A 19,393-nucleotide genomic window follows, 5' to 3' on the forward strand; every position below is an offset into this window, starting at 1 on the left:
GGGACTTTAACTGTGTGATGGACCCTGATATGGACAAGACCCTCCCCTCCCCTCAACACATGCTGACGGCAGACATAGGCAGGTGCTGGCACAATTTCTCAGGGAACTACACCTAATTGAGGTTTGGCGAAAATTTCAACTACAAACAAGGGCATACACACATTACTCAGCAGTCCATAGGGGGTTGTACCGCATAGACATGAACTTAGTCTCCGAGACCCAGTTGACAGATATGTAAATTGGGACAAGGTACTTATTGGATAATGCCTCAGTGATCCTTCATTTACAACCCATGACTGTGGCACTGGTGTCCAGACAAAGGGTCGAATTCAAAAGGGTCAAATACAATACATTAGACTCAAAAGGACCAGAAAAAAAATACTCAAATGTCTTTTTTTAAATGTATTTTCTTTTTGGCCTTAGTATAGGTTAAATTTGTGGTTTTTGCCCAAAAAACAGTGGTTGTGAGGGAGACCAAAAAAAAAAGTGCATTCGTTTTTTTTCCGGTCCTTTTGATTCGAAAAAATTGCATTTAGAAACTTTGTATTAGATCCTTTCACCCTAAACCTGCGGCACTGGAGGGGCAGATACACTGGTGCTTGAATTCCCTGTTACTGAAGGACCCAACAATTAGGGCCCATATGGAGTAGACCCTACAACACTATTTTAGGGAGAATGACATGGAGGGAATGAACTGGGGAATGGTGAGGGATGCAAGCAAAGCTGTCATGCTAGGGGAATTCATAGCCAAGACAGCCGCATACATGAGAGGGAAAGAGCAGGTGAGGATATCACTTGAAATGGAGATAAGAGAGACTGAGGGCATGCACAAGGACACTGGGTCCAAGAGGTTTTGGAGGGCTCTGATGAAGGCCAGGGCCAAATTGGAAGCACATCTGGGAGATAGATCGGCAGAGTTAATGATTCAAACAAAACAAACATACTATGTACAAGGGGACAAGGCAAATAGATTTATGGCATCGAAGCTCAGGAAACAGCCAGCAAAAAACTATATTACACAATTGAGGGATGGAGAAGAGAAGTTGGAGAGGGGGAGGCCCAAAAGATGGAGGGACTAAAGAAAACAAACCAGCGGGCATTTTTGGAAGGGCTTAGCCTGCCACAGATAACATAGACGGACAGGGAAGTATTGGAGGCTCCCTTTACTGAGGAGGAAATCAGCAGGGCATGGAATTTGCCAACAAGGAACAAGGCCGCCAGGCCCGATGGGTTCGGGAATGAATACTACAAAATGCTTCAGGCCCTCTTGACAGGTTCCATGATTAGATTATTCAATCATATAAGGGATAGAGGGAAAGTATCCGGTGATATGGGCCCCTCCATGACTATAGTACTGCTGAAGCCAGGGAAGAATCCCACCTCATGTTCCAGCTATCAACCTATCTCCCTACTTAACAGCAATGCTAAACTTTATGCAAATGTCCTCTCCCTTAGGTTAATGACCATGCTACCCAAAATCATCCACCCGGACCAGACAGGGTTTATAATGTAAAGACATACACAGGATAATGTCTGCAGGGCTATAATTGTGATCGAATGGAGTAGGACGACGAAACAGAAATTCTCATTGGTTGCACTAGCTGCCACAAGAGCGTTCAAGAGCATGGATTGGAAATACCGTAAACTCACCTTAGACAGACTAGGATGCGGGTAATCTTTATGTGGATGATCCAGGCCAACTTTAAGGATCCATCCATGAAATCACAAGTGAACGGGAAAATCTCTGAGCCTATACCAATTCGGAGGGGCAATAGACAAGGGTGTGCACTTTCACCTTTGGTTAGGTTATTTGCAATGGCCATGGGACCTCTGGCCCGAGCAAATAGGGCTAAACTAGCAATAAAGGGGGTGCTTGTGAAGAGGACAGAGCACAAGATAGCATTGTACGCAGACCATGTATTAATGTTCCTGAGAAATACCGGGAGTACTCTCTCAAAGCTGTTATCTGTCCTGGGGGCCTTTGCGGGGGCCTCATATTTCCGCATTAATTATACAAAACTGATAGCACTTAATGTCACGGAGGATCAGGCAGAAGTAGCTTTATGGTGGGGATCCTACCCACTGGTTTGGGAGAGGGAGATGTTGGAATATCTAGGGGTAAAATTGGCCCACATGCATAAAGGGATATTTGCTGCCAATGTCCCGGGCCTTTCGAAAAAACTCCAGGGGGAGCTAAAGAGGTGAGAACTGTAAGAGTTCTCCTGGTTCAAATGAATTACGGCTATCAAAATGACACTACTACCCAGATTCCTCTATGTTATGAGCTCACACCCGATATGGGTCCCTGCCAAGATGATTGCACGCTTGCAGAAAGAGAAATCCCATTTCACATGGGGTGGTAGAAAACCCCCAGTGACCAGGAGCATACTGTTCAGGGGACCTGGTATCAGGGGGTTGGGGGCCCCATATAAGGCTCGATATCTCACGCCATTGCAAATGGCCCCAATGCTACAATGGACCTCACAAGGCATGGAGAGGGGGTGGTGTGAGCTAGAACAACAGTCTTCAATCATTCCATTGGTAAGTGTAGGGTTCCTGAAAGCTAATTTAAGAGAAGTGGGGGCATCTCTGTTAGAATCGATGAGAACTACTCTCTGGTACTGGGACAAGACTCTCCGGGTGAAGAAACTCAAGCCAGGGTTGAGCCCTTTTACACCAATAGGCATTATAACAATCTCACTCCAGGGAGGGCACCAGGATATTGGGCAAACTTGGAAGGGCAAGCTACACCAACCCTAAGTGACTTCTTTCAAGGGGGTTCTCCCCTGCTATTTGAGGAATGCAAAATTAAATTCTCTCTACTCGAAAAAGAAAGGTTTCATTATACGCAAATCCGAGATTGGAATACAAGTAAGGAGTTTAGCAAAGCTGCCAACATACCCGCAGTGGGTTTAGAACTCACAATGAAGGACAGAGGTCCCAAGAAAGGCATTTCAAGTGTGTAGCACTTAAGAGATGGGGCAGAGGCAGGGAATAAACTGCCATACATTAGCAAATAGGAGCAGGACCTGGGGGTGATGATTACAGAGGAAGAATGAGGGGTAGATATGGGGGTGGGTGCAGAAAAGCTCCAGATGTTCGAAGATAAAGGAGTCGGCATAAAAGATATTCATGAGATGGTATATGACCCCACACAGATTACACACAATGAACCCGGACATCTTGAGGGAATGTTTGAGGGGGTTGGTCAAATAGGGGACATGGCGGTCTTTCCCAAAGGCAAAAACATTTTGGAAGGCAATTCTGAGCAATATTCGAGACATAGTGAGGGTACAGCTTCCTATGTGTCCAAAATTGATAATATTGGGGATGGTAGCAGAGGGTCCCTATGACGTTAGCAGCGTAAGAGCCTCACTGAACACCCATATGCTCACTGCAGCAAGGATTACAGTGGTACACAACTGGAAATCGGAAAAAGGACTGATATTGGCAATGTGGTGGGCCCGAATGTGGGGGGTCATGGCTATGGAAAAAGTTTGTGCGTTGGCAATGGGTAAATACCAAAGTTTTGTGAATACATGGCTCCCCTTTCATGAGTCTGTAGCCGAAAGAGATCAACAGTTTCCCAAACCCGCCCTGGTTAGGAATTTTTCGGTGTTGTGAGTCTAGAAAGGGCCTGGACTGGTCATAAGAAAGGGAAACCACTGGGAACTAGGCGATGGAATAAGCTGGAAACTCAGAGTGCTAAGAGTCGATTATATGTATGTAAGTGCACCACCACAGTTACAGTTTGTTTGGGAGTTGGAGAAGGGAGGGGGAATGTAGAAGGGAAAGTGGGGGAACAAAAAGTTGAACATAAAAGCTGGCACATCACTAGATTGGTATTATACGTATGAAGATATTGGCTGGTTATGTTTATATCCATTTGAAAAATAAAGCTTTTTAAAAAATAAAATAAATCCAGGCTGTACCGAGACGATCACGATGCCTGCAACACACGAGGGATGGCTGCCATAGAGTACATTTACTGGCAATGTGGACCCAATGCCTACTTCCATCTACCATCACCCTGGAATGGGGTGTGCTCCCACATGAGCCTGCACACCCCAATGCTTTTGATCCTTGTGGAACACAAAATTGTCCCCAAGAGGAAACCTCACTTCCATACTGTAACCCATCCAATACCAAAGCAGAATGACTCACGAATATTGCCTCATAAAAGACGCTCAAACTACCTGAGTAATGATGCTGACAAAGCGCTCAAAGAAGTTCCAACTCAATATCCTCTTTTTACAAAGACTGAGACATTTCCTGCCTCACTCCTCACCCCTGTAATCCAAGCATCCACAAATGTAAAATGGCTACAGATTACCCGGTGGAAACTGTTCCAGCTGACCAACGCCACTGAGCATTCACTCAATGCTATAAGGGAAGAAATGAGGGTGATCAATATTATGACCCCCCCAAAACAGAATGGTTATTGATCTCCTCAACACCATGGAAAGCGGTACATGTAAGAAAATAGGCAGCTTGTGCTGCACTTATAATCCCCAAATGGCGCTGACAATGGGTCACTCACCAACACAATAAAGGCCCTACATCTCCTGAAAGTTGAAATGGGAAATGAGGGGGTTAGAAAAAAAATACAGTGACTGGATATCAGACTTTTTTTCATGGATCCTGAAATAGTTAAATAATGCCTACCGAATATTTTTGCCAATGCTAATATTCTTAATTCTGATATTGGCCATTTTTAAAATCCTCAAAGCATGTTATGTGTCCTGTGAAGATGAGATAAAATTGCTTGCTGTTGACGTAGAAGTAGCCACTTCTCCTTGGAAACATGAGAACAGACACACAGACGAGGTAGAAATAAAGGCCATTCCCAAGATAGCGCCTATAGATCGTCGCATAGGCCCACCAGGAACTCTCTGGTCACCAGCTCCAGACCCTGAAAATGTCCTCAAATGTTATGTAGATCCCACAGGAGAATGGAATTGTAGTTTTTGGATTGCAGCCTCTGGGATTATGCAAAGGGGGAGGAAACATGAGAAATGTCAGTAAGATTTAGGTTTCAAAAGATATTTATGATTGGGCACATGAACATGAATTAAGAGATGAGGAGTTTATGTAGGGACTCATTCCAGAATGAACAAAAGAGGGGACTGTTGGTATGAATGTCATACATCCCACTCGCGAGAGGAAATATAAACTTCTAAAACCATTGAAGCACGAGTCAGCACACATCATAGGCCAAAGGTACAGGTTGCAAGCGGATTACTCTTTTATTCCCACCACATCATTTCACTGAGAGATAAAATGGAAAAACAGCACACACGTGTACTGTAAGTATAGATGTGCCAAAATAGGAGAAATACTATGAATTAACAAATATTCACCAGCGGTCAATGTGCATGCGCATAGGGATAGATGCAGGTAAGTAGCCACACTAGACAAGAAGCACGGTAGGAGCTAGAGCAACCATTTATTAGGTAAGCACACTGTGATATATTTAGACGATGAACATAATGTGCCAGTATCATGATATGATATGATTGGTTATTTATAATGTGCTTGCTTAATACCAAGAGGATAGTGCTAGATGGCATACGAGGTGGATAGCAACCATCAAACAAACACACACTGAGAGAAACATGCATAGATAGACTAAGCCATGCGAGGAATGGTGATAACAAAATAACACAGGGACATACGTTAGGGCCTAACAATAGCACATTTACCCAGGGTAGCATAGATAGCATAAACTAAGAAATACAGTAAGTAGGTAGGAGCATGTGGTAGCAATACTTAATAGAAAAAATGACACACAGTACAGTTATACATATATGCATGCACTCACCAACACTCTGTAGGTGCCTGAACTTTAGTTGGCCTCAAGATTGAAGACAGTGTCTAAGCCATTCGAATAACAGGCCTCATAGCATCACAACTTATTTTACACAACAAAGGCAGTCAGTTAAGGACACTGCAAAGGAATGCAGTGGAAAGATCGTCAGCCTTGAGCACAGTGTAAAGCAGTGCAGTGATTGGTCAAGAGTTTGAGGTGAAGTCCTTTCCCAGCAAAAAGTACAAGGAAGCATGACCTAAATCAAATATTGTTAAGGGTCTGCAGGGGAAGGGGTAGAATGCTGCGTAGTGATTGGCTGCAAAGAAGACAATTCAATCCAGTCGCACCCATCCAGCAAGTGAAACATATAACAAGAAGTTCTGCCCATTTTTCCAAAAACTAACCAAGACAAAGTCACACTTGGTGAGAAGCAAACCCTGTGCTGAGACAGGCACGAGATAAAGTCAGTCCGAGAGAAGGGACACATCACCCCCTGTAGGAAAATATCCGCCCAAACCCGGTAACACATATAATGGAAGATCAACTTCCTGCCCAGGTAGAACTAAATATATAAAATCTCAGTGACCCTAACTGGACAACATGGACATCACAAAGATTGTGCATAAATTAGAACCTCTTAACAAAGTATAGCAATGTTTTAAGTTGCCATAGCACTCGTTCATATGGAAATAGAACACACATTGTTCATCCCAGAGCAACTGACCCTATAGCACAGCACATGAGGTCATGCATATCAGCCAGGAAAAAGGAAGGAATAGTGTTCCATGTTTCCAATCAGATGTTGCAATAATATGCTACCAGTTGACGCAGCTGGAAGGGGAAGAATGGTAAGACGGTTCAAGCATTTAATTTCCATGAGACCAGGATGTAAAATATTCAACTGTTGCCACACTGTCTGTACCTCACACTGTCATTGGTTACTGATGATCAAAGTGGCACACCCCAGGTTGGCCAAATAACCTCCACCAATTAAACACCAAGAACTGAGTGAAACAACATTAAACTTCAACCATCCAGAAGAAAATCTGGGAAAGTTACTGAAATGAACATGAAGCCATGTCTATGAATACATTAACAGTATGATCACGAGGGTAAGGATGAGCCAATATGGCTAGGAATTGTATAGATTCACTTATAGAGCAACCATGAACAACCAGTTGGAGAATTATATCACATAAGCATTTAGAAACCCTGTCAATGATGAAACTGCACTTAACCATACATCTCCACCATTTTGTATTAAACACTGAATGAGACTGATTTCTTTTAAATGATTCCCAGACATGGTCGCATGCAATACATTTTTGTCTTTCATGCTCTCGTACACTTTATTGTCCTATCTGGATTATTTGTATTATTGATTTTTTGGGTCTTACCCTCCAGTGGTATAGCCTTAACTGTGAATGTTTTACCTTTATGATTGTGTTGGCCATTGACTTGTAGAAGCGTGAAGGTTGAGAGGGAATTGTCTCCCCTACTCAACCTTGTACTCCGGCAGAGCAGAATCCGATTTGTCCCAGACACACTGAACAAAAGAAAGAGAGGGAGAGAGAGAGAGAGAGAGATATGAAACAAAGACAGATAAACAACAAGACAAATACAGATAGCTAGTCAGATATAGTCGGCTAAACACATAGATAGACAGACACACTGGTATGTCCTGTTTGTATTTGGAAGATTGGGATGTTGATTGCGTGTCATGTGTGAGTGTTGCTGTGAAGTTTGTGTGACTGCATTCTTTCTGTTGTTTCTGTCTGTTGGAGCAGTTGGAGCTGTCATTTAGGTTTTAAAGGCTGCCTGGTACTTAGTGCCCACCTCTTGTCTTACTTAACTACATCCGATATTGTAATATGTATGGTAGTGCACCGACATTCCAAAGCCATCTGTCTCAGAGTCCTCTTTCCAACTCAAGATGTGTTTGTATGACATATAATGCATTCAGCCATCTATTAATCCTGGTATCCATCCCATACATAATAGATGGATAGCAGGAGTGGGGGTTAAATGCATGCCTTTATGCATGGATGGATGAATAGATGGGTGGAGGACTTGATTGGTTGATGGATTGATGGGTGGATGAATGTATGGATTGATGGATGGCTGCATTGACCGATTACTTGAGCCTTTGATGCACAGTTTTAGAATCTCAAAATGATTTGCCTTACTTTACAGAATTGTTTTTATCAATGCTGTAGTTCAGAGTATTTTACCTGCACAGTGCTCATCATCATATTCCCTAACCTAAACATGCAGTTTAGGAATATGCACAGTGGATTCTTTAAACGTTCAATCAATGTCGACACAGAATATCTTTTTTGAAAGATGTGCAGGCATTTAGCTGTCATGGTTTGTCCACTTGAAAGGGGTGGAGTGACCCTGTGCACTTTACAGTGTTGTATACTTTAGTATGCTTTGTTGTTAGATCATGGACTGCATGCTCGTGGTCTTTTATATTCGTTCCATGCTCTATGATGTGTTGCTCTGCATCCGTGTGTGGGGAATATTTAGGTTTGAATGAGGAAGGCTGAGTGGAGGGGAAGCGTTGGTTAGAGAAGTTGGTGGGACACGAGTGAGGCGGATGCAGGCAGGGCGCTGGATCATTTCTGAAAATAAACTTACCTGTGCCTTCAAGGTGTCCTCTTGTTCTTTGCCACTTGAAAGGGGTGGAGTGACCCTGTGCACTTTACAGCTCTTAGACATGTCCGGACAGAACCCATAACTCCAAATGTATATGTGGGGTGATGGTCTAATGAATTCCATACAAGAGCTCAGCAACCATGAAGGCATCAATATTGATTCTGTGGCAACCATTGCTGAAGAGGGGGTAAGCAGAACCTGCTGACAAAAAAATAAACAAAGGTAATCATAGAACTGAATCACAGAGACACTGGGCCTCATTACACGGTAGGTGGAAGGGGATTACCAGCACCGGTAAGGGCACCAGTGCCGGTAATCCCTTACCGCCCTACTACGAGTTCCCTTTGCGGGTCCTCTCTTAACGCCTGGTTTTTCCAGGCGTTAAGGACGGGACCCGCAAAGGGACTCTGGAGTGTGTCTTTATCTAAGTTAAAAAAATAGTGTAGGCAAAGAACGCTGCAAACACAGAGAGCGCTCTGCCAGACAACAGGAAGACAGTCATATATATTACAAAATAACGTCATCATGAGGTAAGCTATAGGGGGCACATAAGTCGTAGGGATTGGGTGACAACGACTAGCTACTATACAATGTTTAAGGTTGCTGCTCCATGATTGGCGGAAGTCCATCTGGTGCCAGCACGGGGTGCATGGAGCAGCTGGGTTCATCGGGGTGGAGCGTGGGGTCAGCTGGTGTTGAATTGATACATCTTTGCTGTACTAACATTTGCCCTTATGACCACACATAGTCATTCAATATTCATTATAATTCAAAATGCCCTGTAAATCCTCAAGTCGTTATTCTACATCACAAAAGAAACAACACATAACTCTACGTGTTCATAGTTTAACATCTTAAAAATACTATACAATGAATGGACAGCTTCATGGGTTCAGGCTGCTTATCAGGGGGCACGTTTCAGGGATACCTCAATCATTCTTCTGCGTTAGATCTAGTGGGGGACAGCTTTATGGTATGCTAGTACAAGAGTAAATATATCCCCACCATGGCCGGTGGGCACATAGCCGGTACACGAAAGAGGCGGTGGGATGAGAGGCTTGTTGGCCATATTTCTTTAACCAGAGTCTGGGGGTGCGGAGAAAGTTTATGGTGCCATCATGGGTCAAGGGGCTCGGGGGAAGGGTGGATACTTGGTACAGGCTCAACGGATAGGTGAGGGTGAACTGTCAGACTTAACAGCAGGGCAAAGGGTTACACGTATGTATGTGGGCCTTGTGGTTTACTATCTTCCTGATGATGGGAGGGAAGGGGCGGTGTGCACTACGCTCGCGACTCTGAGGTGGAAGGGGAGGGGCGGTCCTGTGGCTCGCTGCATTAGGCTCTGTTCTGGATATCATACTTATTTCTTGATTATTCAAACTGGGGTTTCAAAACAGATTAACCTTTGTCATAGTTATAACATTTATAACAATTGATTGTGCAGTAAACATTATCTCTTTTGAATACACTGTTGGGGTCATGTCACAAGGGTCCTATACATATGTACATATGTACATTTGTGCGTGTCACATTAGCTCTATTGCTTCTATCGTCGGCACCCTTTAATGCAATCTTCGTCATCTGCTTTTATCAGACACAATGCGGGATATACCAACTGGTAGTTAAGTAAGTGGGTTTCAATAGTTTGTTTCGTCGAATATATATCTATTACATTATATAAAGGCATCTCTACAAGGCTTGGGTCTCACACCATTAATATATGAGTAATAATGCTATACGTGTTGTGATCTATTCAGATGTGTTGGTAGTCAAAACACATGGCTGTATTTCATGAGACAGTCCTCAGGCAGATCATCTTATGAAAGGGCTTTACAACTGATAGGTGCTGGGGTGAGGCAGGGTGGCACATAACAGGGGTCTTTTATCAACTGATGTGCAAGATTAAAGGCTGTGTGGGTCATATAGTTTATGGTCAGGGTCTGTATGTTGGGAGGCAGATTTGTAGTGGCTTTTTCCAGTACCAGACATTAAGCTCGGTCATTCGTGGGTCAGTGAGGTAAGGCAGGAAATAGAAGATACAGTATAAGTTTGTTTTATTTACGCACCCAGTCTCCCATGAGAACCAGACGGCCACAGAGGTGACAGAGGGGAGGAGGTGGGGGGAGTCGCTGCTTCACTGTGTGCGGCTCAATGGGAGAACTGGAGGCCTGCTGGCTTACTCTGGTGCAGGGCCTGTCTCCAACCAATACAAAATGGAGTCAGTGGTCATGCAAAATGGGTTGGTAATAGGCTGTCATCAGCTGTTATTTATAATCGTTACACTCATGGGTGTTGTATTCAAGGGTGCCCGGCACCTGTGGCCTCAAGCGCAGGGCAATCGTGATGCAACCATATAGTGCACGAGGGTTGGAATGGACCCGTTTGACCCTTCCTCCCATACATTTCCCTCTTTTGTTACTTAAGTAACACATATTGTAGTTCCCCTAACCGTTTGCGTTCCTCTTCCTCTGCCACTGCTTTAACTCAAGCAGGTGTTCCCTTTCATGGCATCCATGCTCTACATACTTCCCTTAGGCTCCCACCAGCCCTAGAGTATTCATCTGGTGTGCATGACATATAAATGCAACCCCGTCCCCTTTTAGGTCTACCCACACCTCGTCATACCGCTCCAATTCAAGGGGTTCCTTAATTGTTGTGTGATACAGGTTATCTACAATGTACCCTGTGTTATAGATGGCAGTCATCCTATATTTTGATTTTGAGGCATCCCCTGTTTGCACCTCTGCCTTGTGTGTCATTTGCGCCACTCCTTTTGCATGGCCCACTATCACCATCATCATTGTACCATTAGGTACTACGTTTGTACAACACCTAAGGCCTAATTGGCCCACACAAAAAGTTAGAAGAAGGAAACCTATAGCAAGTATCATCAGCCTGACGGTCATTCCCAGCCACGACGGTACCCATAAAAAAGACATTTCGAACCACATGCTGGGCTGCACCCCTCCTTCCGTCTTCATGCGCTCACCAATGTTGTGCAAGGCTGCAATAACGTGTGACAAGGTGCCATTGTCCGCATCTGCAGAAGGTGCGAAAGTGCAACATGCGCTCCAGATTTTTCAGCTAACACCTCCATCCATTGCTTTCAACAGGTCTAGCACATATCTGTTCTGCATCGTCATCAACCGCAGGGCTCTCAGCTCCACCTTGATCACGTTGAACCCTTCTTCTGTGTCGTTAGCCAGTTGGATCAACTCCCACCTGGTTATCTGCAGCCATTTTGCATTGGCTCTTGCCTGGATACTTGGGACGAGTGAGGCAAAACATGTCTCTGCAGAATTGAACAGCCGAAATCGATCAGGGATCTGTGCCAGGAGCTCAGAGGATTCTTTGGAGATGTAGATTGATGACTTTTTCTTTTGCGTAACTGTGCTTAGTAATTTTTCCTCTGCAATGGCGGATACAAAAGCGGCTTTGGTTGTTATCAGGGGCTCCATGTCATGCACTGCTGGTGGTCCCCTTCCCCGTTGGACAGGGCTTTCAGGTATTACCATCAGGGTGTAATGCAGTGTCGCCAGGGAGCATGTGCCCCTCCATGACTGTGGGAGGTGCAGGTACGCCTGCTTGCTGCAAACCCTGTATGTGTTCATCAAGGCGACCGTTCTTTTTTCATGTCTGGAATAATGTGTGTTTTATTACAGTTCTTGTTTCCGCCCATGTTTACTTTTCCTTCCCCATGGAAACAGAGTTCATAAGATATTTCTTTCTGCAATTTGAAGGGTTTTTCGAGGGCTGTTACCCATGTGAGCTTTGTGATGTGTTGAGTCCATATCGGTGTGCATGTTTTTTGAATCCATTGCAGCTTTTCTATGGATAATCCTCGCAGTGCCTCTGCTTTGCATGCTATTTGTTCCTCCTGCCATTTATTGTCTGAATATAATGTTCCTATTATTGTCAGAAAAGGTTTTTTCCAGCAAATCACGCCTTTTGGTCTGGAATAACAAGTTTGCTCGTTCTGCAGCATTTCAAAAGTAACAGTGTGGACCGAAAAGTATTTTTTATTCTGCATAGTGCAAGATGGAGGAGACATTGGGCCTCCACGACAGGCGATTCTTATGCTAACAGCACCGTAGGAGTGCCAGAAGCATGGGGGATCAGAGAGTATACATAGAAGCTCTCATTCATTGTTTTCTTTGCAGGGGTGCTCATGTCTGCACACCATTTATTAGCATGTGGATACTGGGGATCCTCTATTGTATCAAGTCCTAGCTCATGGTATTCATCCCATTTTTTCCATTCTGCCTTTCTTTTCCTTCTCCTATTACCTCCCCCAGTTGTTTTCACGTTTCCCTCTCCCCCCTTTTTAGTTTGAAACACCTTATCAGCCCCCCCTTTTTCCCATTTGATATACAGTTCCAGATACTTTTCAGCCAAACTATCATTACTTTTTCTTTCCTTTTTTGTGTCTGCAATATATTGTGCCAGTGTGTCTATGGCTGACAATGTAGTTGGGTAAGGATGGTTATGCAGCCAAGTGAGCTCAGAGGGGGTTAGGTTGTTCATGGTGTAAACACTAAATTCAGATTTGTTGTAACGGGAGGGTGGGCTTGTAAACACAGGAATATTAATAGTGGCATTACTGTCGTGCAATTCATTTCTCTGGGTCCCATGAGCCCAAATTAGCTTAAACCCATCCCATATAAGGTGGGTACCATGTTTGATTAATTTTGTCCCCCTTCCCCCTCATTCATATCAATAGAGATGAATGCCACCCCCCAAATAGAGCACCAATGCAAACATTTTAGAAAAGAAAATGACTGCACAAATAAAAAGTATGCATTCGTATGAGTAGCCTTTCCAATCCTTCATCCCTCTCCTATTGCTATCTATATTAGTGCTGTTGGTTTTGGGGGCACCCTCCATGGCCACTATTGTTCCTACAGAATAAGATATAAGGCGTGTTAAGTACATGTGAAGTTCAATATTTACATTATAACTTTATAGTACATCCCCCCTCATTTGTATTTATAATATAATTACTGAAATAATCAATATATATTAATTTCACTTGTCATTTCATATGCCATAGATCCTAATAGTAATGTAGGGAAACAGTGATGTGAGCTGGAACACATAGGGGATAGAGTGGGAGAAAGAAAAGGAGAGAGCGAGAGAGAGAGTAAATACTATACACATTGTTGTTTTTTTAAATTCGCCATCATATGTGTACATTTATTTTATCCTGTATTTTTCTAAAAATTCTTTTCTTTCATTTTCTGTTTCACCTTTTTATGTTTGTGTAATTCCTGTTGTCTTTACTTCTTCTTCTTCTAGGCATTCTACACTGCTACATGCTTTACGTACATCAGTTAGATGCACCCAGTACCTTAGGCCCTTCACTTTCACTGCAGTAGGTGTGCAGTACACCACCTCGTATGGGCCATGGAATCTTGGGGCATTCCACCTGCGAACAAAGCTTCTGACGTGCACCATGTCCCCTGTTGTCAACTGGCAGCTAGGGCACTTTATGGCTGGGGTTAATGTGTCTGTTGCTGTGTTTTGTGTGAAGATTGGTGCCAGCTGTTTTGCAATTAATCATGCAGCTCTAGTGAGTTGTCTCAGATACTCCTGAAATGCTTCTCCTAGCATGGTTGCGCTTCTGTGTGCATCTGACTGCCTTTGCAATGGGGAGTGAGCTGTGTGCATTCTTTGTCCTATCACGATCTCATGAGGTGACAGGTGGTGGTCTTTGCTAGGCTGATTCCTCATTTCAAACAGGGCCAGGGGTAAACAATATACCCAGTTTTTCTTTAAAGTGTGACAATCTGCTTTTGAGCAGTCTGTTAATTTTTTCAACAATGCCATTTGATTGCAGGTGATAAATCGTGCACAGTTTGTGTGTAATACCTAACAGGGTTGTTATAGCTTTGAACATGTCATTAACAGAATGCGTTCCATTGTCGGAGCGTATTACATCGCGTATGCCCCAACGAGGGAAGACCTCTCTCACTAAAAATGTCACCATGCATCGGGTGTCTGAGTGGGCACAGGGACCCACTTTCGCCCACTGAGAAAAGGGACACACCACCACTATTAGATAACGTGAACCATTACATTTCCCCCCACATGTCTGCATAATCTATATGCAGTTCTCTAAAGGGTCCTATTGGCTTTGGCAATGTCCCACGCAATGTTCTCAATGTCATTCCTGAATTGTATGTTTGGCATGTTGTGCTTTCTACTACCAATTTTGATATTTGTTCCTGTAATCCTTGAGTAATAATGTGTGGCTTTGCATTATGGGCTGGGAAATGGAGCTGTTGGAATGCTACCTCTAGCAATTTTGTCATCATCACCACCTTACCAGTGTTGTTCTGTCTCCATAGGAGGTCAGTGGATAATTGACTGCATCCTCTCTTGACCCACAATTCTTTTTCCTCATCTGGTGCTTCTTGCTGTAGCTCTATTATTTGTGATACTGGCAATGAATGATACACTTCTTGTTCTCTTCTCCTTCTATCACTTTCTGTAGTATATACTCACCTGTAGATGTTCTGTTAGGTTTGAGGCTTCTTTAGCAGCAGCATCTGCTGCCGAGTTTCCTAATGAGATGACGTTATCATTATTGGTGTGGGCCTGACATTTCACTATCGCTACTATAGTGGGTTCTCTTAATGCTTCAATTAATTCTCCCAGTAACTCTGCATGCTGTACTGGCGACCCATCTGCTCTCCTGAATCCTCTCCTTCCCCATCTTCCCCATCTTGCCAGTCCTCCATGCATGGTAGTGGTCATGTGGGCTGAGTCTGTATAAATAATTGTTACTGCACTCCCCTTGGCTGTATGCAATGCTTTGATTAGTGCTACTAGTTCTGCTGCCTGTGCAGAGAAATGTGCAAGTAGTCTCTTTTGTACAATCACTTCATACTCTCCCTCTTCCAATCGCACCACGGGCGCCCCACATGTTTTTCTCCTGCTTCACAATCGATAGAGGCTGACCTATCGACAAAATATATCTCTCCTTCTGTCAGTATGTTTTTGTTTGCCGTGGGAGTATCAAAGTTGCACAATCATGGTGGTGCATGTCTTCCACAGTGCATGCTTCATTGAGAAAAGTGGATGGGTTCACTGTTTTACACCATACTATGTGTATGTTAGCACTGGAGAAAATTATTTCATAGGCTGTTGCTCTTTGTGTTGTGAGTGTACTTTTTGATCTTTCCAGGATGGCGAATAATGAATGCTCCACATATAATGTCACAGAGCATCCCATCACAATGGTGGAACTTTTTTCGATCGTGAATGTGGCAGCTGCGAGAGCTTTTTTGCACGCGAAATGTCCTTGCATAACGGCATCTAGGGTACCGCTGTAGTAGGCCAGCAGCTTGTGGCCCAGAAAAGATTTTTGTGTCAGTACTGCTGTCATGAGTTTTCCATTACAATGCGAGAACAAGTAGAATTTGCTCTCATAGTTTGGTGTCGCTAGAACTGGAGCTTTTGATATTAATTCCTTTAATGTGTCAAAAGCTGTGTGCATTTCTTGTGTCCACTGTACTGGTGCATTATCTCATTGCGCTTCTTTAAGGGCTTGCAGTAGGGGTTTTGTGTACGCTGCAATATCTAATATACAGGCACAGCATTAATTGCACATGCCAAGGAATCTCTGCATCTCCTTCACTGTCCTGGGTGCACCTACAGCTCGCACGGCTGCCACTCTGTCTGGTATTATCCATTTGCCATCTTTTGATATCAGCTGGCCCAAGTGTAATACCTCTGTCAGACAGTACTGCAGTTTTTGCCTGTCCACCTTGTATCCCTTGTGTGCCAGTAATGTCAATAGTATTATAGAGTCCTTTATGCATTCTTCCTCATTCTTTCCACATATCAACAGGTCATCTACATATTGGGCCTCATTCCGAGTATGGCGGTAAGGGATAGCGGCCACCGCTAACGAGAGCGGTGGCGGTAATCCCTTACCGCCATACTCCGAGTTCCCTTTGCGCCATGGTGGTTTTAACACAAACCATGGCGCTAAGGGACCTTGATGTTAATTACGCCACCGTAATTTACGGTGGCATAATTGACGCCTTCCCCACTCCCATTATGCCCTATGGGGCAAGAATGGGAATGGGGAAGGGTAAATGGGGATTGGGGAATTACCGCCCCGCCAACCTTGGAATGGGGCAGTAATTCCGCCATCCACCAAGGCGCTGCCGGTCCGGGTACGGCGTCAACCAAGGCGTTAATAGCGCCATTGGTTAGCGCCGTACTCGGAATGAGGCCCATTGAATGACTGTGCTTTTTGTGTCTATGTTTCCAAGATATTCATGCAGAATTCTGTTGAAAATGCTGGGACTTTCACAGTATCCCTGGGGCAATCTGCAATGCTCATATCTTTTACCTCCCAGTGTGAATGCTGTTAGGTACCATGATTCTGGGCCAAGTGGTACAGAGAAGAAAGCGTTCTTCAAACCGACCACTGTGAAACATGTTGCATGTGTGGGGATACTGCACAATTTTGATGCCGGATTTAGAACAAGTGGGAATTCTTTTTGTATTAGGTCATTAAGACGATGTAAATCCTGGATCATCCTCCAAGCCCCTCCCTTGGCCTTCTTAATCGGATAAATACAAGTATTACATGGTGAATTGGAAGGTAATATTATTCCTTGTATTAATAATGCATGGATTGTTTCTTTTATCCCTTCATCTGCTTCCCGGGACAAGGGGTATTGTTTCACTGGGGCATCAGTGCCCCTGGCTTAAGCTTAATCTTCAATGGTGTTACATCGCATAATAGTCCCACATCATGCAGACCAGTGGTCCATAAATCATGTGGCACTTGTTGCATGTCCTCTTCAAAAAATGCTGATGGGGCGTTTACCACTGCCAAGAGTGGGAGTGGTACTTGTCTTCTTTGAATAATTATATCGCAGGAAATTGCTGATTCCATTATTATCTCTCCATCGCTGTCTAAATCAGTGAAGAGGTCCTCATCTGTTAGATCTTGCAAGTATTTGTCAGCATTTATGCACAACACTGTTCTCCACTGACACCCGCTCATATCCATACCAATTACAGCTATCCTCTTTGATGATACTTGTACCCTGTGTATGTCTAAGGACACCACTGACCCTGGTACTATCTCTGGGTCGGCTATGGGGCGAAACACAAACTCTGACAGTACTCGCCACTCATTCTTTTTTAGCTCTGGTGCCACTCGTGCTAAGGCCTTTAACCCTTGAATGAACATGTTGGGATCTGCAGGCGCACCGCGCACCGGTGGTGCCGTCGCTTGGGTCTGTATTACCAACATAGCACATATGGTATATATTCCTGGAGTTGAACACACTATTCCTCTTTCAGTGAAGGATATGGTCATGTTGAGCTTGCTAAGGAGGTCCCTTCCTAGCAACTTGATGGAAGAATCCTCATAATACAGTAGGGGTGCTCGCAACTGTTCTCCCTCCCACTGTTACGTCCAATTCTTCTGTGTATGGAACCTCGACCACCGCCCCAGAGAACCCCTCCGTTTCCATTTTTTTTATTAGAAAGTGGAAACCTGCCCTCTTTGAGACACCATTTTTCCGTTCCCGAATCCACCATAAAGATGAATTGTTTGTTCCCTATCTCCGGCCCCACCACTGGTTCCTCTGGTGCGTTGAGGATCGTTGATAGTTCTGGACACGCAAGTGTTCTCTGTGGGCTATCCTATGATTATGATGAATATCTTGTATGCTCGTCAGTGGCAAAAACATTTCCTGATACCACGGCTGTCCCTCTGAATGGTGGACCATTGGCAGTAGTGGCGAAGGGGTTTCTGCGGGTGGGGGCCATGTGCTCACGAGATTGTTGGTGCTGTTGAGTATTGTGTGGAGGTGTTTGATATAATTTATGTAACTGTGATCAGGTTTCTCTTCCCTTCTATTCCCACGCATTGGCAATCCATATGGGCTTCTGGAGTGGGGGTGGCCATACTGCTGTTCATTTGTGTATTATTCATGGGCCTGCTGCGACTCTCTCTAGAAAAATGTTCCCATCTCCCACAGTTCCACCAATTTCCTTGTCCGCCAGATCCTCTATACCCATAGCCACCACCCTCGAACCTCTGAATCCACCACTCACTCCACGGCACCCCTTGCCGGCCATTGCAGCTCTCCATACTGTTCCTCTCCGTTCCACTCTTCCAGGCCATTACCTACCCAATTTGCTGCCATTCGTGCTGGGGCACTTGTCTGCCCTTCCTCCTCCTCCAGTTCTCTCTCTTTTGTGTTAGCCACTACCGCTGCGGTGACCTTCATGAGTTTTGTCTGAATAAATTTGGCCTTGTCTGCCAGCCTCCTCTGTGCTATCTCCTTTTCTCTTTCTTTGATCCTCCTACAGTGGTGCACTATTATACTCTGAATCTGCAGCCACCCTTTGGCTTCTATCCCAGTTATTTTATCAAGGGCCTTCTGCACTTCTTTTGGGAGCCCTCTTTTTATTATAAAATAGAACAAAGATGTTGATTGATCTCATGCTGTGCCCATCTCCGCCCTCCACATCTCCTGTACCCTGAGGATGAAAGCCATTGCATCTTCCTCATCTCCCATTGTGCACTGCATTACAGACTAAAATCTGGGGTGCCTTGGAAAGTCTCTCTGATGGCATCCCATATCCTTTCTCTTACTGTGTTAAAGGATGCCCCATCATGACGATCACAATCCAGAGTTATCCCAGGAAAGCCTGCCTTCGCCCACACTCTATCTGCTTGATCCCCAGCTGCAGATACTAACAAACTTTTAACATCCCCTACAGCCAAGGGTACTCTGCCAGTATGTTTTTCAAAAGCATATATCTACTTGCTAGCGCCTCCCGACTGAGGTGGCAGCATTTTCAGCAAATTTGCTTTTTCCAACTGGGCCCAGGGTATGTAATTTGGCCTTCCCGCCCCTATGTATTAGTGGTAGTTGTAATTTGCTCCTT

This window comes from Ambystoma mexicanum, chromosome 4p (genome assembly GCF_040938575.1).
Source record: "Ambystoma mexicanum isolate Mex_15411 chromosome 4p, UKY_AmexF1_1, whole genome shotgun sequence".
Lineage (NCBI taxonomy): Eukaryota > Metazoa > Chordata > Amphibia > Caudata > Ambystomatidae > Ambystoma > Ambystoma mexicanum.